Raw genomic sequence first — 17,768 nt, 5'->3', positions numbered from 1 at the left:
TAGGGCAGTGGGGCCTGCCACTCTCAGCGTGCGACCCGCCCCGTCCTCACTCGGGGCTGGGGCTGGAGGGGCCGGAGCATCAGCGTGAGTAGCTGCGAGCAGCCGCGGCGGCGGCGGCGCGTTGTTGCAGTTGCGCCATCTGTCAGGAGCGGAGCCGGCGGGGAGGGGGCTGCCGCGGGAGAGGAGGAGGGGTCGTCGTGACCGAAGGCCGCCGAGACCCGCCCGCCGGCCGGCCGCAAAAGCAGAGGCAGGGGGCCCTCCGAGCCGCGCGTCCTCTTCCGTCCGGGCGCGCCGCGCTTCAGCCAGCGCACCGAGAGCTCTCCGGGCGCACACAAAGCCGCCGCCCGCGCCGCACCGCCCGGCGGCCGCCGTCCGCGCCAGGGAGGGATCCGGCCGCCGGGCCGGGGACACCAGGCGCCGCCCCCTCGGCGCTCTCGAAGGCCCACCGGCTCCCGGGCCCGCCGAGGAGCCACCGGAGCCGCCTCGGCTGCGCCGGAGGAGGGCGGGGAGAAGACCATGTGAATGGGCTCCGGAGCCTGAGCGCCGCGCAGGTAAGCGGCCGGGGATGCGCCGCGGGAGGGCCATGGTGATGCTGCGGAGACGCCGGCCACCGGCGCCCCCGCGCTGCGCCGCGTCCGCCGCGGGGCCCCGCGCTGCAGTCTCCCTGCCGCCGCCGCCTCCGGGGCGCCCCGCGGGGCTACTGGGGAGTTGGCCCCGCTCGGAGTCTTCCCGCGGGTGCGCGGGAGGACACCTCTGCGGGGTGCGGCCCTGAGGTAGCGCGAGGATGGGGGCCCATTTCCTCGCTGCGAGCGGGCGCGGGGTGAGAATAGGAATTGGCTGGGGGGCGAGGCTGGCCCAGACTCCACCCTCGCCCTCCTTTCGGGGGCCCCCCGCGGGGACTTGGTCTGTGTGTGTTGTTTTAATGTCAGGGATGATGTAATCACTTAATAATTGATGCCCCGTGCTGCTTCTCTCCCCACCCCATCCCACCCCACCCCACCCCACCCCTGCCCCACTCCTCCACCTCTCGGCCTCCTCCTGCGGTCGTCGCTTTCCTCAGCGCATCCTCCTGCCTATTTCTGGCACCTCCCTAGCACTTCCCCCATCCTCCCCTTCACTCTTCCTGTGCCACCACCCACCCAACCTTCGCCTGTCCCCCGTGCTGGAGCCTTCGCTCTTCCTCTGCCTCCCCACCCCTTCTGCTCCCTCAGGCTCCTTTCTCCTCCCTTCCCTGCTCGCTGGATTTCCTCTCTACTTCCCCAGATCGATGTCTGTTTTTGTTTGGTCGCCTCCCCTCTCTTATCTCTGCGGCCACAGGCGGAGGGGACTGGGCCAGAAAGAGGCCACCGAGGTTGGGCCCAGGCGGAGATTTGCTGGGACTCAGTGAGAAGAGGGATAATAAAATCACCCTTCTTGCCCCTCCTCCCTTAATAAATCACACAGACTCGCCGGGTGTGTGTGTGTGTGTGACACAAAGAGCCCTTTCAGTGCACGGAGAGGAGACGCACAAAGTACCCAAGGATGGGCACGATGATTCTTATTTGTCTTCACTGGGGCTTCCCTTTCTCTCAGATAAAGCGGTTGATTTTCTCTCTGAGAGTCTTTCCTGCCACATTTACCAAAAAATAAAAGGCCCCAGATGCTTCAGGGTGGCAGGTGCTGTCATTTTGCTGTATTCATGGACCCAGTAGTGTTGACTGGCAGCTGCAGTATTTCTTAGATTTAAGGGGGAAATGATTCCAGCAGTCTTAAGAGTTGCTTTACTGTCAAGGTAGCCCTCCTCTGCCTTGTTTTAACCTCTTCTCTTTTGGGGCTAGGTACTAAAGAGCTGGGGTAGGATAAATTGGTGTGGGGGCAGAAGAATTTTGCTTCTGAATCAGATAATTAAATTGGTGTTTGATAAGAGTGAGGCAGCCAGACTTCTTCTCTGAAGTCTAAGAAGTGCTGAAGTCTTGAAATGAAATTTTGTCTGCCCCGTGGCGGTGTTTTACCTTTATATTTAAACAAGTTTCTGGGGGCATAAAAACCAGCCTAAATTGGATTTGGAAGACCACTGGAGACCGTGTCTCTTCCCTGCTTTAGGGTAGCCTCCAAACACCCACATCCTTCCTCTCACCACCAAGAATGGCAATACTTTCCACCCTTTGTGCTCTTTCTCTTGAGTCCCGGTCCCATGGGTACTGTGCTTGCAGATGAAGGGACTCACAGACTTTTGGAGGAAGTGGTTTGTTAACTATCTCAGGTTTGGGGGTACTTAACTACAAGCAAAGGATGTAGAGAATCTTTTGACAGAACTTTGAACCATCTGTTTGGTGTTCCTCTTAAAGAGGAAATGTTAATGTAAATCTAGAGGCTTAATGTTCCATTTTGTAAGCCAGTGACTACAACATGCTTAATTGATAATGTGAAAACTTACTTTGAACCCATTTGATTCCTAAGAGCATGGCTCCTGGACGATTGTAATAGATCTGTCTCAAGTTTGTTCTTCAAGAATTTTATTAGAAAAGAGTTATGATTCATTAAAACATTTACTTCTGCACTTTCTAAGGACTTTCATCGTGGAACTTTTTATATTAAAAAAAAAAAAAGCAATAGGGTTAATGAGTGTACTGTAAAAACAAAGGGTTGTTTGTTTGATGCCAGACCCAGGAAGGAAAGTCAGTGCACAATAAGCTCACACTGTGTTGACCAAGCTGAAGAGACTTAATGATAAGGTTGAATGTGAACAAATGCACACTCTGCTTTCTGTACTTTACTCTGTGTTTGTGCTGGGTCTGGACTCTCCAATTCCATCTGATTTGCTTGGGTTCTATTTAACCTTTAGGGCTCAGCTCAAAAGTCTTTGATGCTTTTTCCATCCTCCCCTCCGAACAAATCACCACACCTCCAATTTTGTTTTCCGACTTCAGCAGCAGGCATTATGTTTGGCATGTCTCTGTTTCCATCATTAGTCGGTCAGCACATTGAGAGAAGGAACCTGGTCTTACTTAATCCTGTTTCAGTAAATGCGAGTTAGGTCTTTGGTATGTGCCAGGCACCTGGATTCATTAAGCTAATGTTAGCAGCTGTAACAAATAGGCCTGCTAAAATATAATGGCTCAAAAGCAATAGATGTTTATTATTCCTCATGAAGTAGTCCCCTTTTTAAATGCCTTGGCCTGGAAATGACACCCATCACTTCTATTCACATCCTGTACACAAAGGCTAGTTATATGGCCACATTAACTGCAGGGGAGCCTGGGAAATATAGGCTAGCCACTTGACTAAGAAAAAAATCAAGAAGAAATGTATTTTGGGCCAGCAGCTTTGCCATATGTTGCCACTCAACAAGGCACAGTCCTTGCCCTCAAGGAGTTTGCAGGCCGGTGAGATTTAAAATATATGGAGACCCAGAGCCTGTACCCATCATTGCTTTTATTCTTTTGATTTCATGAGTTCAGATCTTTTTATATTAAACGTGTTTCAGAAAACTTTGCTTTTGGTCGGTTCAAGTAGCTAGTTCCCACTCAGTGATTACTTTTAATACAGTGATCTTAGGCCTCCAGTGTTGACTTTGATTTGGTTCTTGTACTCCAGGAGCATCTTTCTTGGCCCAGTTTTTTTATTTGATGATTTAAAGACTCCCAAAGTGGCTAGGAGGGTCCTTAGAAATCACAGTTCTACGTCGTCTTAATTGAAAGAGGAAAGTAAGCAGGCTGCAGAAAAGAAATTTCTTGCCTGGGGCCATGCTAATGGGAAGGGGGAGCCCTGGCAGGCCCAGCTCTTGGTCCTGCCTGGGTGGGTCCCCTTCACCACACAGCTGCTCTGACTTGGTGACTGTGAACCCTGCCCTGCGTATTCCATGGAGATTAAGTGAGCTTCCAGATCTCCAGGAGCAGAGCGAACTGCTAGTGTTCTGGATAGTCTCTGTTCTCCACAGGCCTCCAAACTGTTGGAGCAGTGCACTCCATACTATTCATCATACTTGATAATGCACATATTTTTGCAACAGACAGTTCATTATATTCATCTGATCTGCAAACATTAGCCAAGAGTGTTATTGTGTGTGAGGCACTGGGAGATAGGGTCATGAAAATGAATGCTTCTGCTGTCCTTGTTCTTCAGGGGCTCACAGTCCCCTAGAAGAGATAAAAATAAATAAATAATAGCTAACTTTCATTGAGCATTTACCATGTGTCAAGCAGTGTTGAAATTCTAGTCTTAACTGAAACCACATTACATCGTTTTTGTTATCTCCATTTTACGGATGGGAAATTGAAGCAGGGGAGGTTAAGTAACTAACTCGAGATCATAGAGTTATTAGGTGGTAGAGGCACAATTCGGGCCAGTTTGCTTGCAGAGCCCTTGCTCTCAGCCATTATACAATATGCAAAATATTATATACGGATATAATGATATTAATTAAAATGCCAGGAGGGGGGATGACTAAATGCTTTGGAGATTGATACTTCTGGTTGTGAAGTAACTTCGTATTTAAATAAAAAAATAAAGTTAAAAATGGGAAAGCAAAGCATGTTGATAGTGGAAATAATTCTACTCTGTGTGATTTCCGTTTTAAGCTGGGTCGTTCTGTGGGCCACAGACAGGTCTGTATTTGTGAATTGTCCCGTGTATTTACTCATTCAGCAGCATTCATTCCTTGTATCCACCATGCCAGACACTGAACTAGATGCTTCAGGGGCAGAGGTGTGATCCTGCCCCAAGGAACTTACCTGGATAAAGGAAGCCTCTGACCATCGTGATTCTAGGTCCTCACAAGAGCAAGAGAACATATAGAAGGGAGCAGGAACTCTGCAAAGAGGTGGGAAAGTGGGGCAGCCAGGCAGAAAAGGTTGGAGGAGGTGTCTTTGAGATGAAGAGTAGGAGTCAGCTAGGAGAGTGTTGTGTGAAGGTCATTGCCTCAGAAGGAGCAGCCCAGAAGGCCAATGCACAAACCTTTTGGGAAATTACAAGTAGTTCAGAGTAGGTGGGGGTTGTAGAGAGAGGGACAAAGGAAGAAGATGGGGCTAGAGGAAAGATTGAGAATGTTTTTGTAAGTACAGTGGACCTTCGAACAACATGGGTTTGAACTGCACAGTCCACTTACATGCATTTCTTTGATAAATACAGTACAGTATTAGAAATGTATTTTCCTTATAATTTTCTTAACATTTTTCTCCAGCTTACTTTATTGTAAAAATGTAGTATATAATACATATAATGTACAAAATATGTGTTAATCAATACTTTGTTCTCAGCACCCTCAACAGTAGGCTATTAGTAGTTAAGTTTTGGGGAGTCAAAAATTATACACAGATTTTAGACTGAGTGGGGATCGGCTCCCCAACCCCTGCGTTGTTCAAGGGTCAGAATGGCAGAATGCCATGCAAGAGTTGTAAGTGGAAATGATGCTTTGATCTAATTTGTATTTAATAAAAGAGCATCTGGCTACTGTGTGGGCTGTTGACCAGAGACAGACAAGACCGATGCAGGGAAGGTAGTTATGGAAACTCAGATGAGCAATAGATGAAGGAATGGAAGTGGGAATGGAACAAAAAAGAATAAGAGGGGGTGAGACAGTATATGGGGGGGTGGTACAGAAGAGGAGTCCTGAAAAATTAGGTGGAGAGAGACATGCAAACAGATAATACAGTAAGACAAGAGAGGGCAGATGTGTAAAATGATGGCTTTATCATGGACACTTTGGACTTTCAAGTCGAGGTATGTCATAAGCAATTGAATAGATGGGTCTGGAGTGAAGACTGGGACTTAAATGTAAGTATTAGCAGCAAATTAGAAACTGCTTGAAACAACGGATGTGGGCAGTATCACTCAGGGAGTTTGTAGGCAGGGCTGAGGGAGAGCCCAGGAATGGAGGATGGAGAGGAGCCCAGGCCCTGAATGGGAGAGATACAGCCAGAGTATTGAGCAGGCCCAGGGGAGAGAGGTATCCCTAATCCCCAGGAGGGGAGGGTTATGCCCTGGAGATTAAGCAAAGTTAAGAATGAAAAGTGTAGTTTGGTTTAGCACCAAAGATCTCTGAATCTGGCCAGAGCAGTATCAGGGGACTAAGGAGTGGAAGTCTAAAACTCTCCTGCTCCCCAGACCAAGGCAGAAACATGGATCAGAACCGCAGAACATACAACCATAAGGGACGAGAGATCACGTGGTCCAACATGTCTGTTTTACTTAAGAGGAAAACTGAGGCCCAGAGAAGCTAAGTGACTTGTCCACGGTGGCAGAATCACACGTTAAGCCAGGTGTCCACCCTTCAGCCCCGGTGAGGGATGTGGTCAAGAGCATGGACTGGGGTGTGCTCCTGGTTCCCTTTCCAGCTGTGTGAACTGGGCCAAGTTACCTAAACGCTCTGTGCCTCCCTTTTTTCACCTTTAAACTGGAGATAATCGTTCCTACCTCAAAGCTTTGCTGTAAGGAATCAGTGAGATAATAAACGTAGAGCACTCAGAACAGTGCCCCACACATGGGAAAAGCTGTGAGTTTGCTGCTGCTGCTGTTTCGTGTGTGCGCCCATGTGTACACACATGTAACATATACATACAACATATATATCCCTGTATTCCTGTATCCCTGATGTATTGTCTGCATAAAAGGAAACTGCGTATTTTAGAAAGAGATTTGGGTGATGTCAGGTCTGGGTCAAGAATTACTGGAAAGGTGGGAAAGTTTATATAGTATGATTGAAAACAGCATATTTAGCAAGTTTTCTTGAGAAATGCAGCAACTTTTTTATTTTTGAGAATAGAAAACATAAAAGCTCTTTGAAATTAGCCCAATGAAAGGATTTCTTGGTTTTAGCCAGATAACCAGAATTTTAACCTATTTATAATGTAAATCCCTTGAGTTTGGCTTCGGAATGTCATCATGCTTCCTGAAGGTAGAGACTACAGAGTAGGGGGAGAAAACATGAGTATGACTTCCATGCACTGGCTTCTTCTGAAAAAAGGGTGATTCAGATTATTTAGAGAAATATCTCCCCCCCCCTCAGTGTTTCTAGTTGAGCAAATCTAATTTTTAGCTGCTAAAACACGTGAGTAGCCTGAACCGTATTACCAGAATGGACTTGGGGGACATACAGTACAGACAGCCTAGGCGTAAGTGGCACTCTGGACTTGATTAGAACACAGTAATCCTAGAAGGATATAAATTGAACTGGATTTATGGTCTAATAAAAACGTGGGAAGAAAAGATAATGCTTACTGACTCATGAAACTTTAACAACGTTTGTAAGGCTCTGAGTTGTCGTAATGTTTGGATGAGAGCGTTTTCCCATTTGTCTCAGGGCTTCCAGGATGACCCGCAGGAGGCCTCACTCTGGATGTGAAGCTGACTTGGGTCCTTCCTGGATGTTTTTAGGAAACAGAGATCATCACATATTTCAGCCCTTGTAGACCTGTGACCTCAAGCAGCACCTTGTTGGTTTGGACAAATATGTATTGAACATCTATTAACTATAAATTTGGGGGAGAAAAATATAGAGTATGGGAAGGTCTTAGCCCATTGCTTATTTCGATTCGTAAGGCTTTTTCTGAGGGCTACTTATTTCTGGCCTTGTGATGATGTAAAAAAGCATGTAGCACACCACAGCTACTCACCCCTCCTTAAATACACCATAAAAATAATAATACCTACCACTTTTATTGCACCCCAGAGGCCTTGTTAAGTGCAGTAATTTACTTAAATTATAACAACTCTGTGAGGCAGGTGTTATTATCCCCATCGATCAAATGGGAAGACTGAGGCTCAGAAAGGTAAAGTAACTTGCACATTGTCACACAGCTAATTACTAGAGAAGCCAGGTCTGTCTGGCTCCTAAGCTCATGCCTGCTTTTGCTCCAAAGCTGTGGTTCCTCATTCCCTGCCTGCTTTCTAATGTCCTTGCTTTCGCTTTGCAGTTGCTTCTGTGTTAAGTGTTGGAGGATATAAAGACACCTTCACCCCCTAGTGGAAACCTCACTCCTTCATTGCTCCATTCAAGACTTACCTTCTGGGAAGCCCCCTCTTTGGTCCTCTCTCTGGGCCCCCATGACACTTGGTTACCACCTCATCGTCACCCTCATCCCAGTCTGACTTACAAAGCAAAATGGTGTCAGCTGGGTGAGAGAATGGGGGGATACTGGTCTTTTTCATTGACTTGTGAGCTCTTTGGAAGTCAGGGACTATATCAGATTCATGGTTGATTGGCCAGCACAACACCCAGCATTATTCTATGATGTACTATTATTACTATTCCAATTTAACAGGGGGAAACTGATGTATAGGAGGTGATTTAGTCAGGCTCACACAACTAGTCAGCAGCAGAGCTGGAATCTGAATCCAAGCAGTCAGTCTGACTCTAGAATCTATGCTCCTAACACTAAATTTATTCCATCTCTCAAATGAGATCGTAAATTGTAAGGATGGAGACCGTGCATATCACCTCCTAGCCCAGTGCCTTCACAGTCCACACCCAGTAAACATCAGCCCTCTTGTTCTTCCATGCACCCTGGCAGGACAACAAACAGAATATATTGAACTAGGTCTTAGCTCATAATAATAATAAGGAGAGAACTTCAGGGTCATGGTTATGAATATTCTCTGAAGATCTTATAGAGTGCATATTCCCAGGCCCTCTTCTGACTCAGTAGGTCTGGGGCAGGCAGGGTTGAACACCGAAATCTCTTCTGGAAATGAGAACGGCAGTGGGGATGGACCCATCAGGGAGGTAGCTTCTGAAAGACAAGGGATGAAGCAAGCATAGCGAGTCTCAGCCACATGCATGAGAGCAGGCCGTGAAGTGGTAGAAAATCATCAATCAGCCAGAGCCAGAGCAAGCAGCCTCCCAGGGGAGGCTGGGGATCAGAAATCAATCACAGGAAGACCACTTACTTTGTATTTTTAAGATTCGTAAGTACCTGCTTCTTTTGAATGTGCTGGTGGGATTTTATCTGATGAATTTAAACACTTTCATTTTTTTCAGAGCTTCCATCTTTGAGGTTCCCAAAAATAGTAGGCTTTTCATGGAGTTGTATAAGGATTCCATCTGCTTTATACCAAAAAGTAGGGCTTTAATGGAAAATTAAAAATGAGCCAGATCGCCTTTCCTACAACAAAGCCCAGGGCACTTTTCCCAATCCTTTCTTCTTTTAATCCTCAGAAAAAGTTACTGAATTTGTATTTCTATGAGGTCCTCCCACCTTCCAATTTAAATTCTACTGAAAAAGCAAATAAACACAAGTTTCTTCATTTCCACACATTGTCATGTCTATTTAAAAGCAATAATGGTTTCAAATATTGTCACTTGTGAAATTTGATTTTCATTTCAATTTTCATTTTATTCCAGAACCGTGTGATGTGTTGCCTGTAACTAGGCACGTGCACACAAGGCTACTCGAAAAGTGGCGATTTCTGTTAAAGGTTTCTCTTATTTGCTCCCAGAATTTGGAGACTTTCACCTTTCATTGTGGAGTTTATTGTCCCAACGTATAAATAAAAACAGAGCACCTCATTGTTTTCAGATGTAACAGCTGAGTTATCAAAGAACGCTAACATTCTGTCATTGTCTATCTCTTATCATCATCTCTTACTTGAAAATGTCAGTTGTGTGGCTGTCCTTTATATACACCTTTGCCCGATCTATATTCTCTTAATATGTTATGTCCTTCAGCCTTTCCCATGGTTTGCAGATCACAGCTGCAGTTGCTTCACTCCTGTACCTTCTAAATTGAGGGAGGAGATGTCGATCCATGTAAAATGGATGTGCTGGCTGATGTAGACACTGGTGCTCTTGCCTCGGCCCTTTACTAACAGCCCAGTGAGTAAGAGAAAGGCCACATTCCATAGGCTGGCATTCAACGCCTTCCACCATCTCCACATCCTTGGTCATACCTGGCTCACTTCATTCACCACTACACTAACACTTGATTAGCCAGATGTCAGTCTACTCTCTCATTAATATTAAGTATGTGTTCTGACCTTTGTTTTCCTTTCTGGAATCCCCTAATCCTTCTTTCCCCTCAGAATTCTACCCATTTTTCAAGGCCCAGCTGGAATCCCAGCTCTGGGAGGATTCCCCTAATCTCCTCATCCTTTCGAATTGAACATTCGTGAGCAACTGTCTCCTAATAAATGATGCATTATGTTGTTAAATTCTCATATGAGGAATCCAAGGTGCAGAGAAATTCTGTGACTTGCCCAAGGTCCAATAATTTAGTTTAGACTGGAATCCAGGTCTTCGAGAAATCTATGTATATGGGTTCTGTTTTCTCAAGAGACTGTTGGCCCCATGTGTGCAAAAATATTGTTTGCTGCCTGTCCCCCCTTTTTGTCCCTCTATACCATGTAGCACAATGTCATTCATAGTGCAGATACTCAGTGGGTGGTTATTCAGATAGGCCCTGGATCAGGGCACTGGAATATGTAGCTGGTTTCCCAGCCATCTATGGGGCTAGGCTAGCATCTCCTTGGACATTGAGCTTCTGTAATTTCTGATGGCACCAGATTGACTCTTTGCCAACGCACGTGGTTTAGGGTCAGTGATTGTCCCAGACTGTCTCAGGAACCACCATTGTATTTTTAAGAATGGTATGTGTTTAGAGATCTTTTTCTTATAATCTTGAACTTTTTGTTAAAAATTTAGAATGGTCAGAGAAGGGGGAGCTGTGCCTGGGTGGCTCAGTCGGTTAAGTGTCCAACTCTTGATTTTGACTCAAGTCACGATCTCAGGGTTATGGGATCAAGCCCGGCATCAGGCTCTGCACTCAGGAGGGAGTCTGCTGGAGATTCTCTCTCCCTCTGCACTTCTCTCCCCACTGCCCCCCCCCCACCCGTGTGCACACTTGCTCGCTCTTGCTCTCTCTCACACACACACACACAAATATTTTTTTTAAAAATTTAGAGTGGGCAGGGAAATAGTTACTTCTTTGTCCTCTGCTGTTAGGCTTTCACCAATAAGATTTTCACCAAAATCATAGGGATTTACCAGTGGTGCAATGACATCCAAGACCATGGGAAATGCAGACTGTTTCAATACCAGGAGGAACCTGGGAGAATACAGTAGTGGATGGTGGAAGTGGGATGAATGCAGAGTGGCTACCAGTGTTGTGCCTGGAAGTCTGTGAGGACTAGTGAAGGTCGGTGCCCACCCATTTCCACACCTCTCAAAGCAGCATTTACCTGAGTCCTTCAGCCACATGACTGTGGCTGTGGGAGTGCCTTCCTCTCCGTGTGTCAATTTTGTTCACTTGGTAGTGTCACCATCTGAAGAATCTCCCTAGTAGGGGAGGAAGTTTCCATAGACTTAATGCCCTACAAAGTAATGACTAACACTGTATCCTAACCAGAGCCTCTATATATCCTTCAAAAGAATGACTAAAAATAAACCTTATAAAACGTTTTCCATGGTTAGGGTCATTACTTGAGTCATTTTTGTAACAAAATGCACAACAGCACAACAGTCAATGTTTGTCAGCCACTTATTAAGAGTCTTCTCAGCTACCTGTGAAAAGTTCTCTGTGATTCCTCTTTAATGTGTCCCCCTGCCTAGCCCTCACCTGGATGCCAGCTTTAATGTATCTGAGGGATGGAGAACAATAAGAACACGTTCCATGGATATAGACCAACTGCCGCAGCCATGAGGGGAAAGGGGAGGGACCTGGTGCTCCACTGTTGTTTGAAATGCCATTATGGTCTTTGGAAAGTGGTAGTGAACGTTTTTTCCTTCCTTAACCATACATAGTTGATGATTTGAGCATACCCTCCACCCCCACTACCACACAACCACCTCCTTAAATGTGGGAGATCACATGTCACTGTCGAAATGCACTTTCTTCTTAGCTGGCATGTAATGTCACCACTTCATGTATTTATCTAATTTGTTCATATTCAGTCACTTTTGTACGTGGCATCGTCAATGTTGTCCATTTTCAATAGCATGCTTCCAGAAGGTTGAAAGCCCACCTCATTTAATTTGCTTTGTGCTGTCTAGTACTACACTGAGCTGAGTGTTTATTAAATGCTTGCTGATCGTGATTCTAAGCTGCCAAGCTGGGAGGTCTTACAAATGTTTCCCGTACTTCTGGCTTGAGATGCATCTTGAATAAATGTTCTTCTTGTACGTGGTGCATTAGGTCCTCTGCATTGGTAGATCCTCAGAGTCATGTTTAGAATCCGGATTTTGGTTGCACAGTGTTTTAGGTTCCACCTTATGTTCTACCTCCTTGGGTGAAAATGCAGTGATGCCAACTTCTAATCCTGTCTGCAAATTAGGGCCAAAGCATAGGTAGATAGTGTGCCATACCACACCCTTCTTGTCATGTAAGTGTGGTTGCCCATATAATTCCCACTGTCCTATAGTCATTGTTCAACAGATTCTTGATTTCAGACTGCTGAGAGTTGGAGGTAGTTCTCTAAGAGGCCAAGAATTGCTCAGTGAAGGCCAGTGATGTGTGGCTGGGAAGGACCTAGAAGGACTGCAGTATAATGAGCAGAGCCAGATGTGTCTGTAGGTGCCAGTAGTTCCAGGGAAGTTCTGGTTAGTTTATACCTAAGTGTGATACAAGAAGGATTGGCGTTTGGAGAACTGCAGCCCCAAACATTCTTTGACTGTACCTTGACTCAAGTATGGCATATGAGGAAGAGCCCAGCGTGGGAAGTTAAGAGTCCCTGATCTAGGGTGTCCAAGGCAAACTCTACTGCCTTCCCTGATCTCCTGTCCCTAGCTGTGACAGAGGTTTGTAGGGGATGAAGTACCCTGGCCTCCACTCCCACAAGAATGTTCCCATGCACTGGAGATTCAGAACTGCCACGTGGGAACAGCCCCGCTATGTGCTCCCCACCAGGACACCCAGCTGGGCTTTCAGAACCTCCTACATGAGCTAGAACACACAGAAATGATCCACTAATGAGGGTCATGTTGGTGAGACTGGAGAGAGAGGGGATAATGGATCAGCAAAGAGTTGGCAGGGGCAAGATCATGATGGGTATAGAAGGGGCCCTTGTATGTCTTCTGTGGCTGCAACAAATTACCCCAAACTGGTGACTTAAAACAACAGGAAAAATTTCTGTTGTAGTTCTGGAGTCCAAAAGTCTGGAAATTAAAGTGTCACTGGAGTTGGCTCTTTCTGGAGGCTCTGTGGGAGATTCTGTTCCATGCCTCTTTCCTAGCTTCTGGTGGCTGCCGGCAGTCCTTAGCGTCCCTTGGCTATTAGACCCATCACTACAATTTCTGCCTCCAATACACATGCAGTTCTCCTCTGAGTGTCTTTGCATGACCTTCTCCTCTTATAAGGATGCTTGTCACTGGATTTAGGGGCCAACCTAATCCAAGATGATCTCATCTTAAGATCCTTAATTATATCTTCAGAGACCCTTTTTTCCCAATGAGGTCATATTCATAGATTCCAGATGGGCATATTTAATAATGGGAAGGGGGCCACTTTTCAACCCACTATAGCTCTCAAAGGGATAAAAATTAGCAGTAACTTGGAATGAGAAAGAACACATGGAAAGGTCTTTGCAAGTTTGAATGCCCACTGAGGGGAAAGCACAGTATTTTACATGTGTGATTCTAACTATTACTGCAAGGATAAAGATACTGACACATGGAGTATCTTGAAGCTTTTCAGTAAAATTGGAGGTTGAGCCATCATCCAAGGTTGGAAAGCTTGAATATGGGAGAGGGGTTTGGAGAATCTAGAAAAAGTCCAAACAGCCATGAAAATATAGGGTAACATATAGTTAATAGGTGGATAAAAAGTATTACAGAGAGGGTGCCTGGCTGGCTTGGTCGGTGGAGCATGTGATTTTTTGTCTTGGGGTTGTGGGTTCGAGCCCCATGCTAGGTGTAGAGATTACTTAAAAATAAAATCTTTTTTAAAAAAAGAAAAGTATTACAGAGAAACAGTGAGGCCACATTGGAATTTGTAGGTCTTTTTAATAGTTTCCTTTAGGCCAGTTTTGTGATTTTTGCCTGGTAGTACTTGTTACTTTGGAATGGAAAATCTGACCTTGTGGTGACCTAGAGTTGAGAATCGATTTGAACAGTCAAGTGAGAAGGGTGTTCTAAGAGACTGAAGAAAATATTAGTTGAATCAGCTGCAAGTAGGATTCAGGCTGGATAGGGGAGCAAGCTAGAATTGGGATAGTAGGTACAGTAAGGAAGGGTCTGAGGTTTTAGGGATGTGATGAGTGAACACAGCAGGTATGGTGAAGGGGAAACAAAGGCAGGAAGGCCTTAGGAAGAGGAAATCAAGGGAGTGAAGAGTTCCAAAATGATGCTGAACGAGGGTGGCTTCTTGTTGAGTGGATCTCCGCTCAACTGTAGAAGAGCGATTAAGGACATTACGTATAAATACTTCAAGAAACCAAAAGCCATAGACCTCTTTTGCCCTTGGTTCAAATACGTGTGTAGTTGACCCTTGAACAACACAAAGGTTAGGGATTCTGACCCTTGGGCAGTCGAAAATCCATGTATAACTTTTGACTTACCAAAAACGCAACTGTTAGTAGCTGTCTGTTGACTGGAAGTCTTAATGATCGTCAGTAAGTCAGTTAACATATTTTGTGTGTTATATGTGTAATATACCATACTCTTACAATAAAGTAAGCTAGAGAAAATATTAAGAAAATCAACCATAAGAGAAAATACATTTATTGTACAGTATTTATAAAAAAAATCCATGTATAAATAGACCTATACAGTTCAATCCCATGTTGTTCAAGGGTTGACTGTAAATTATGTCTTCTAGAAGAATGACTTGTCAGTATGTTGCACTTTTTAAAAAATCCTAAATGATGGGGCGCCTGGCCGGCTCAGTCAGCAGAGCATGCAATTCTTGATCTTGGGGTCGTGAGTTCTAGCCCCACATTGGGTGTAGAATTCACTTTTTAAAAAATTTAAAAACTCTGGAGGACTGTTCTGGGATCTCTGAAACTGCATTATGAGGAGCTGTTTTAGTGGTGATAATATCTTAAACTAGTATTCAATTTACTTTCCCTTCCTTCTAATTCTTGTTGCCCTGGGAGTCTCCCCCATTGAGGCTAATGATTCCATTACTTCAGGGGGAGGACAGAATATTGTCTAGGACAAAGAAGACGTTGTTCAGCTTTTGACTTTCAAAACAGGCCCTTGAAGCATGTTTCAGAGACCAGAGCTAGCCCAGGCCTTCACTCAAAAGAGACAGGCTTTGTTAGAAGAAAAATGATTGTGGATTCCAAGGAGGCAGATCTCAGAAGGCCTGGCATATATTGTACAGTAAGCCATGCAGGAAGGAGGAAATACCTTCCTGAGACGGAGCATGGAGCCTCTAGAGATTAGAGGAGATTAGAGAGAAATGAATGGTTCTCCGAGATCCCCCACTTCAGGAGGGTGGAGGAGAATCTGCCTCTTGTCTGGAACCCTGGAAGGAAACCACCTGCAGTGTGCTCTGCAGTGGGGCATGTGTATGCAGAAACAAGCCCTGAAGTGCTGTCCCCTCCCGGTTCCCCAAAGCCTGCATGTGGATAGGAGAGATCCCAAGCCCTGCAGGCCCTTTCAGGCACATGTGGAGGAGCAGAGAGAGAGTGGGAGAGGCTTGGAGGCAGAGTGAAGGAGGCACAGAATGAACTATGCAGTCTCACTCCTAGAGACTGGTTGGGTTCGATCTACCAGTCACATGAGCGGATCAGCAAAACCAGGCCAACACCCAAAGACAAAGGGACAAAACATCCCAGGAGGCCACTGAGGGCGTGGAGGGCAGCGCCTGGACTAGGCCCTCACCCATCCTGTGGTGGTCTGTCATCTAACCAAGGGGGATGGAGGTACAGGGGGTGGGAAGGTGCACGGAGAAGGGCAAGGGCAAGGAACATAGCCCCGGAGACAAAGTTTGAGGTAGGTTTAACTTGACTAATTGTGCTGAGGCAACTAAAAATTTTAAATCTGGAGAGATTAAGTTATCTTGAAGTGGCAAGATTGTTTTTTCTGCCATAATGAGAAATGCAATGGTATGATCAAATTGAATTCAACTATGGAGAAACGAAGTAACGTTGTTTAAAAATTTATTTATTGGGCGCCTGGGTGGTTCATTCAGTTAAGTGTCTGTCTTCGGCTCAGGTCATGATCCGTGGACCCTGGGATCAAGCCCTACGTTGGGGGGGGGGGGTCCCTGCTCAGCGGGGAGCCTGCTTCTCCTTCTCCCTCTGCTTGCTGCTCCCCCTGCTTGTGCACGTGCGCGCTCCCTCTCTCTCTCTCTGTGTCAAATAAATAAATAAAATCTTTTTAAAAACTTTGTTTATGCAAGCTCTATGCCCAACGTGGGGCTTGAACTCATAACCCTGAGATCAAGAGTCACATGGTCTACTGACTGAGCCAGCCAGGTGCCCCTGAAGTAACATTTTTGTTTACAGTTGTGTATTAGGTGTAAATTTCAATCCTGCCACAGTGTCTGAGCTGTATTTTGTCTTGATGATGGTAACAATGGTGGCAGCGTATTCACTTGCTCATATTCTTATAGTACGCTTGTTCTTTTGAGGAAGTCATGTCTTAGTATAGTTGTACTAGGTTCCTTTTGGGCAAGAAGTGGGAAGATCTGCCCTCTTGAGGAGCAGAGTTGTGTACCAGATATTCCAAAGTGAAGTGGGGACTCGGGGGCTTCCCATTGTTTAGCTTGTGGCAATTGTTCCATGTGCCCTGAAAGGAAGGACTTCAGTTGCCATGGGGCCTCAGGTCAGTGGAAAGTATTAGAATTTCAGGCCTTTCATTAATGAGTTTACTGTGATGCTGGAGACTAGGATAGAATTTTTACTGGGTGTGATCCTTCAGTTCCACATTTTAAAGGTATCGGTGAATACTCGAGGTTATAGTCTGACTGTAAGAGAAGAAGCTCTTCGTTTTTGTTTGGTCCTCACGTGCTAAATAAAGAATGAGTTTATGAAGGGATTCATTTTCAAGTATAATTCATAAGTAGTTACCAGAACACTAAATGAGAGAGGGGGAAACAAACCAGTTAGCTCTTTTTAATTATGTTTCATCTCTCTTTGACATTCATACAAGGATGATGCTGCGTTTAAGAAGATGTTTTAAAACCTGCTGTTTCTTGAAATGCCTAGTAATTTGGGAAGGGAAATCTTCAGTCTTTTTTTTTTATGTCTTGCTTTAAAAAGTGTAGGTTTGGTGATGTGGTGAGGATACTGCTTATGTATTTTTCACTAGAAAATTACTGTGACGCTTTGAGCATATCTTCTCAAAACATAAATGCATCTCATATTTTCCCACATCTGTCAGTGGGAGCCAAGAGAGCTAGAAATGTGGGATCATGACAATATTGAGAGGAGTCACTGAAATAATAATACAGAATTTTAAAAAGTTGATTTATTAACTGACATCATTTCAATAATATTTTGGATCTTGGAAATAGTTCTAGTAAAAATCTCAAAAATAAAATTTCTAAAAATTAAAAACATGTCCATATACATTAGAGAAAAAAAAAAACAAACCTTTTTATACTGATTAAGCATTTAAAAGAACCTAAGACCATAATTATTTGGGAGCATATATTCACTCTAGTCAGTTTTTAGCCATATGTCTCTAATATCCATGTCATATATTTTTTTATGAAGAATGAATGTTTTAAATTTTCTCATAGATTTGCTTGCAGTCTCCTTCAAAGTTGTGTCTTATAGTCAGTATTTGAAATTGTCGCTGTCTTCACTTGGCATTTATGTATACATCAAAATATTTTTCACTGAGAAAATAGTTCTTTCTACGGATGCAAATAAGCTCAGAGCAAATTCTGCTAAATGGAGGCTTTTCTCAG

General features: G+C 44.9%; 1 protein-coding gene across 3 annotated transcripts in view; it reads left to right on the top strand.

Annotated features, from left to right (window-relative positions):
• The first annotated feature begins 423 nt into the window (after nt 1-423).
• Nucleotides 424-17,768, top strand: part of FYN (FYN proto-oncogene, Src family tyrosine kinase) — a 205,406-nt gene continuing 188,061 nt past the window's right edge. For all 3 annotated transcript variants that reach the window (XM_040627654.1, XM_040627653.1, XM_040627650.1), the window contains exon 1: nt 424-551. The gene's annotated coding sequence lies outside the window, so the exon portion shown is untranslated. The remainder of the gene's footprint in view (nt 552-17,768) is intronic.

This window comes from Ursus maritimus, unplaced genomic scaffold (genome assembly GCF_017311325.1).
Source record: "Ursus maritimus isolate PB19 unplaced genomic scaffold, ASM1731132v1 scaffold_13, whole genome shotgun sequence".
In the NCBI taxonomy this organism is placed as follows: Eukaryota; Metazoa; Chordata; class Mammalia; order Carnivora; family Ursidae; genus Ursus; species Ursus maritimus.
Note: the sequence above shows the minus strand (reverse complement) of the source record. Positions and strands in the feature narration are given on the sequence as shown.